The sequence below is a fragment of the Macrobrachium nipponense genome, chromosome 35 (genome assembly GCF_015104395.2).
Source record: "Macrobrachium nipponense isolate FS-2020 chromosome 35, ASM1510439v2, whole genome shotgun sequence".
NCBI classification, from domain to species: Eukaryota; Metazoa; Arthropoda; class Malacostraca; order Decapoda; family Palaemonidae; genus Macrobrachium; species Macrobrachium nipponense.
The window spans coordinates 40,792,648-40,800,147 of record NC_061096.1 but is presented as its reverse complement, the minus strand read 5'-3'; positions in this window follow the sequence as shown (position 1 = coordinate 40,800,147).

Sequence of the window (7,500 nt, the reverse complement as noted above, 5' to 3'; positions counted from 1 at the left end):
AACATCGTCACATCTACGCCACAGAAGCCATCTTTATAAAAGTTGCGTTCCACTACCCAATTAGGACAGCTAAAAACAGAATTTTTTCCCCATTTTTTCCTGACTTTCGCATTTTCCTACTCGTTGCTGTTCCCTTCGGCAGACAATGACGCCTGACGGCACAACCTGAAGAAGATGATTTATGGCGTCCCGTGAAGAATAATCATAACAGACTCCCAAAAGGCCTCGGCAGCATTATCTCAAGATGAAAGGCCACACTCTGATTAAGCCAAATGTGCCAAATCGCACATCAAAAGCAAACAGAATTCACACGTACCGAACACGCCATTTTTTTTTCTCTGTCTCTCTCTTTTTACGAGATTAAAAATGACTAAAGATTGACTTGGTCCGTAGCTGGACAGGCTGCACTATCCCTCCTTCCCCCTTCTCTCTCCCTACCTACCCATTTCCCCCTCTAGCCTTCCCACCAAACCCCCTACCCACAAACGACCACCTCCTTACCAATGCCCAGCTATTCATTTGACAAGAACTCTCTCAATGCGTTCACGGTATTACTCTCGACTTTGATGCATCTGGCGATCACAAGCACGCAAGCTTCGCGTTCACGACCTCGTTTGCATGGATGGACAACCTTCAAAATGGTGGGATGCCAATACTTAGCGGGAGATTTAACTCTACCTACACGGAAGGGTAACCAACTAGGCTAACTAAACATTCCCAAAGGAAAAATCTCACCGCTGGTAATAAGAAACAGAATTTGCTTACTATGAAATTTTCTAATTCAGTCATATCTAAAAGCAGGTACCTTAATCAAATGACATTCTGGACCCCGCCCCAAAAAAATTGCTTGCTTTGATTTGTTTTCAGATTCAGTCACGTCTTATCAAGGCTGGTACCTTAATCACATGACATACCAGACATAAAAGTAAAAAAAAATTCAATATTCCCAGTGACAGCTAAACCAACAGAAAGCAAATTACGATGCGATAAAAGTTTGTAAAAAAAAAAAATTATAAATTTTTGTAACTTCTCAAATTACACATTGGAAACGCTTCAGCGACTCGTAAAATTAACCTCATTTGGTTTTCGTCTGAGCTGCTTTTACTGCAGTTGTTAATTCAAACTGGAGTAGGACCAACTCAGTAGTAGTAGTAGTAGTAGTAGTAGTAGTAGAGTAGTAGTAGTAGTAGTAGTAGTAGTAGTAGTAGTCAACCAAAGAAATTAAAAGAATTAAAAGAAAGATGGAGCAAATGTCCTCACATGAATATACATAAACAAAATATACGAAGATTTCTCACGGGTATCTTCCTTAAAACATCATATCAGATTCCTAAGCAAATCGTAATAAAGCATAAATAGTGAAAAGTCCCAACCACAATCCCACAAACACAGAACCAACATGAAGAACATTACAACTAAATGACAGTGATGAAGTGTCATTCATAACACTTCAACATAACATCAATCAAAACAGAGGACAATTGGGGAAACCCAGACCACTAAAATACAGAATGGGAGCATCCCTTACACACCGCTTACATACACACACCCACACACGAACACACACGCACAAATAAGTATCGGATAAAAGTCTTATAAATCGTCTTTTCCTGCCGTAAATCGAACGGGGGATAATGCTAATGAGTAGCCACAACCGGGAGGAACCGCTAATGCCCAGCGCTTGGCCCACTTGTGATATATGATTTCGGATACACAGGGCCTGTCATTACGGTGCCATTACCGACGTGCTCGTTAATAAGAAAGGGGGTGAGGGGATGGAGGAAGGGTCATTTATGAACCGATTTAAATTTCACGCAGAATAGAAAATAAAACGGCGAGTGATAAGCGGATTATTTAATGGAAGAATCTGAGGGGTGGGTAGAATAGGGAGGGTTGAGGGAGAGCCCCACCACCTCTCCGGTCTGTCTCGGAAAGGTATACCATAGTTCGAGTTCATGATTCATACTATTTAGAGGACCTTCCCATCTATCCTGTAAATTAACGAGGGACTAATTGACGCCATAATGTTGGTATCGACGCCTGAAATACATAATTTGTGAACAAAATGCTCACGTAACTCATTAGTATAAATGTATGCATACCTATAAACCCTCGTACGTTTCGTGCTTAATTCGCTGCAACCTATTCTCTTATGTCCAAGCAAATTTATTTCAATAAGAGGTCTCATTTGTATGTGAGGTCGTCTTCATAATTCCTCCCTTATTACCATTCCTTGTGTACTTGAAAATATATATCTAAAACAACTCATACGTGAGTGTCATTCTGCAGAAAGTATTCCCACAACCATTCGCTTTTCCCTGTATTCAATTTCACTGTATCTCTTCGAATTTCACGTCAAACGCAAATGTAAAACACGGTCCTTTACAGATATCCAGCATCTCTTGTAAATTCTACTGTAGCACCGAGCAGTGACCAAGAAAGACACAAACGAAAAACCATACAAGTACTCGACAAGGAACAAGCGGATATAATGCTTCTCATTTTAGTATAGCTCTTAAAATTCCAGCTTGATTTATAGCCACGGCAGTAATTGGTATATGAATTAGTAGCACTTGAATGTCGTACTACTGTGCTCGAGGGTAAGCAGTACATTATGCTGACATTAAAGCAATATATCTTAAGGACGCCGAAACGAAACCAATATTCAAAGCCGTCAATGAATACACTTCATGGCAGAAAATATGTTACTAGGGGAAATGGCAAAGCAATTAATGGCCAACAAATAACAAAACTTACGTGTACGGTGACATCGACCATAACCACCCGTCTCTCTACGTGGTTGGGTGGTCATGGTCACTGTCACCTTACTTCTGACTCCAAAATGGACAGGTTCGAATCGTGGTATGGAGAGGATGACTTATCACTTATAAAACCCTTTGTTTTGATATTAATGTTATACACATATATTTGTATATGTGTGCGCGGGTGTGTGTGTGTCTGTGGGACTGTATGCATGTATGTGAGTAACAACCCTCACTAGAGCAAACAAAATGACGCAAGAGTAAGCATACATAAGTAACCGAGTACAATTCCAATACAACCTTCAATACAGCCTAAGGACTTAAACAAAGAAAAGAAAATCATAGACGAGTTTAGCCATTAACGCCAACGGAATCCCAAACACTAAATGGAATCGCCCAATACTGTCATAGGCGACATTAACGACTCCGCGCTGTCACACCTGTCATTAACTCTCCCATCATCGGGCGAAATGAATTGTCGACCTTATAAATGATGACGATGGGGCTTGCTGGACACCTGTAATGGGCTCCTCTTATATCTTAACGCAGGAGAATGAGAAGCATACGTTCTTTAACATATTCCAAGGTCTTTCTTTTATTTGGAAAAAAAATGTGAGTCCTTAAGTCATAATTTTTGATAAAATACGAGTCCATAAGTCATAAATCTTTGATAAAATGCAAGTCAATACGTCATAAATCAAGAGTCCTGCATTTTTTCATTACAGAGAAATGTGAATCTCAATTCGCTATTTTCAGAGCATTCAGTTAGTTAGCTCAGGATGTTATGATACTCTCTGCGGCTACTTCTATCCATGTTTTATTATCCTGCTAGGTTTCTCTCTCTCTCTCTCTCTCCTCTTCCTCTCTATCTCTCTCCCTCTCTCTCTCTCTCCTCTCTCCTCTCTCTCTCTCTAAAAAACTTCTCCAAAAACAGAATTACTTGCAAATACTTTTAGACCAAACTACTGCCTTGAACTTGTCTCGTGTGTGTTTTAAAGTTATGAATATGTACGTGTATGTATGTTATAGTTTATTATATATATATATATATATATATATATATATATATATATATATATATATATATACATACGTACAGAAACCTGCAAAAAAAAACAAAAGATACTTTTATAAAAGTTTACATATATGTATATATATATATATATATATAATATACATATATATATTATATATATATAATATATATATATATATATATATATATATATATATATATATATATAAAAACTTTCAATAAAAGTATCTTTTTTTGCATAAATATGCATTCAAGATCAGCATCACTACCTCATGAAAACGGTGAAGCCTATACATAAATAAACGCCTAAATCAACTAATACTAATAAGGAAGAGGAAAAAACAGAGATGTTAATAAATCACAAAAGACGTGGAACCTCTCACATGAAGTGAGAATGGGGACAGCTCCCATAAACATCGTACAAAATATATCCCGTGGGCTGAACTTCAAATACATCTCGACGGTCTGACAGACAGGAAGGAAGGGAAGACTTCAGCCGAGCTGACCAATTGCCTGCCATCATAATCCCTTGATATCAATAATTGCCAAATTTTATTTGCACAACTGTTTTTGCATGTTGCCAGACAGCCTTTTAATGGGTAAATTATTCTTAAATAATTACACATCATCCCGTAGCCATTACACGGAACTCGGCCCACATGAATAATACGCCCAAACTGTCAATTAGGTTCATAATTATGCTTTCTTGTTTACGATTTTCGCTCATAATTGCAGGCCAGGCCCCGGTTTAACTGGCCTACGAAAAGCTATCAACGCAACAAAACCGAAGAGGAGGGAAGGGGGGGAGGGGGGGAAATTAAGTCGAATTAAACCTCGATCGGAGGAGGGTCGGAGCCGAATTCCCGAAGAAATCATATTTCGTAACGACCGCATCCGCCCATCAATGATCAAAAGAAATCGGCGATTGGTTAACGATTGAAACGCATCTTTTTATTGGCGGATACGTGAAAGGTAGATTCCCAAAGGGTAAACTGACCAGGTATGCCTACAGCTCACTCTAGTCTGTGCTGATAAACGAAGGGGAGAGCTGAGGAAAAACGAGATTCATAAAACTTATTTTTCCCGTTAATTTTTCTCCTGACCAAAGGCCATACACCGTAAAAAGAGTTATGGCGTTGTATTTCTGTCTTTTATAATATATCTATCTATCTATCTATCTATCTATATATATATATATATATAATATATATATAGATTATATACACACACACACACACACACACACACATATATATATATATAGAGAGAGAGAGAGAGAGAGAGAGAGAGAGAGAGACGAGAGAGAGAGAGAGAGAGAGAGATAAAATAATGTATAAATATTTCAATATCTAAATTAAATTCTTGCGATAAATATCAATGTCATCTATCACATTAAATATCTCCTGGTATTGTGAATAGTCTGAAAACTGCGACAACTTTCGATCAATTAATTGCCCAACAAATCGATCAATTAAAAATAGACGAATTTTAATAACACTAAAAAGGCACTGACAAACTCAGTCAGAGGAATTAAACCTCTTATCCCAGTTCCAATCAGTTAGCAATCCCAATGAGTAAATGACTGTAATAATTACCATATAATATTTAGCAAGTGTGGAGGAAATAATGACTATGAAGAGATAACTCTCTAATGACTTTAGGGAAAAAGACTGAAGGTTTTCAAGTAAAGGCTGAACGAAAGACCCCTTCGAGGGAAAAAAGCCTGAAACCCTTAAGAAAACACTGAACGAAAGACCCCCTTCGAAGGGAAAAAGCCTGAAACCCTTAAGAAAAGACTGTACGAAAGACCCTTAAGAGGGGAAAAAGCCTGAAACCCTTAAGAAAAGACTGAACGAAAGACCACCTTCAAGGGGGAAAAGCCTCTAAAAACCCTTAAAAATGGACTGAACCACTTTCGAGGGGAAAGCCTCTAAAGACTTTAGGGACAAGACTGAACAAAAGACCACCTCCGTAGATGAACTAAGGCTGGGACGAAACGACCAACGACATCACGTAAATATCTGAGGGCGATTTCCCCGGGTCCTCTGGCAACAGACGATCCATTTACACGGCTTAATGACGGAGCATGAATATATTAATTCGGAACATCCATTCATCATATGGCATGGGGTCGTATGACCCGTGACTGACACGCCATCAATTCTCGCTTCATTATTTTCATATAATTAATAATGCTAAAGTAATCAGGGAATAAGGGGGGGAGGAGAGGGAAGGGGAGAGAAAGGACGAAAAAGAGAAATTCGATATTACCTGATCTGTTTGGTCACGAATTGACCCTCTCTCTCTCTCTCTCTCTCTCTCTCTCTCTCTCTCTCTCTCTCTCTCTCTCTCTCTCACCTAACAATTATCAGTTATTAAGGAGCCATTAAAATTCCGACACCAAATAAGAAAAGAAATAAAACTGTTATTAGCCAATGCTATTTGTTGGCTGTATATGGGATAACAAAAATAAAATCCTCGTTTTGACGTCTGTAATTTTGAAAAAAATATGGAAACAAAATTACTAGACTGCTCTGTAAGTGAAGTAAATAACGACCGATTTAACTAATAAAAGAAAGCTATGAAATCATAAAATATTCCGAACGCTTTTCTGAAGAAGAGTCATCTATGGATTTAAGCCAAAAGTCATCTCAATATTTCATGCTGTCAAGTAAGGCTGAAGGTCATGGAATATTTCCAAAATTTCTATAAACGCCTTTTGAAGATTATTATTATTATTATTATATTATTATTATTATTATTATTATTATTACACACTATGAAAAACTGCAGTAAGGGTAGAGACTGCAAGTCCCAATGCCACGGACATTACGTCCCAAGTCAAAGCTTAGACCACTATACCTTTATTTTGCATATTCACATTGCAGTGAGAAACTGGAGGAGAATATTATATTATGATACTGAGTATCATCATCATCATTATAACTACATAATCACCGTGACTCGAACTGTTACTTCTCAAGTTACCCTAATTCTTATTCACCTTATCATGAGCCAGAGGTGACCTTGTAAAATATATTTCGACAATTTTCATGACGGAGCTTCGAAATTAGTAACAAATTAACACTACGACAAGGAGAGAAAAGAAAGAGAGAGAAAAATTCGTTAGCAATACCTGTGTAACTGCATCACCCTTCCCCCCAATGCTGCCACTGCTCTCAGTTCCAACCGTAATCACAGAATGGAGTGCTTTCAAATTTTAAGCTGAGTTTCAGTGCATGTGGTTTGGGACATATTCGTCATACAAAACAAAAATTGGCCAATGTCGATAGCACAAGATTCGCAATAGGCAACAAAACAAAGCAACAATGAAAAAAACGAAAGATCTAATGAAACACCGATTTCCCTTCATTCTTCCCCTCGTAAAGAGAACAAAACAAAAAGAGAACATTTTCAGGTGCAACATAAATCACTGAATCAAATACTTTCGAATGTATTTTCAATATACCACGACTTCTACAGCTGGCTCAACCAAGTGAATACCTTAACATTCACACAAGTAATTCTGCCGAAAACTGCTTAACCTTGGGCAGCGTTTTACAAAGATTTAATGATCGCAAAATATATTACGCACGGGAAGTTATCTGGGTCACTTCAACAATTCTAACATGATGATGATGATGATGATGATGATGATGATGATATGATGATTATTATTATTATGATAATTATTACTATTAT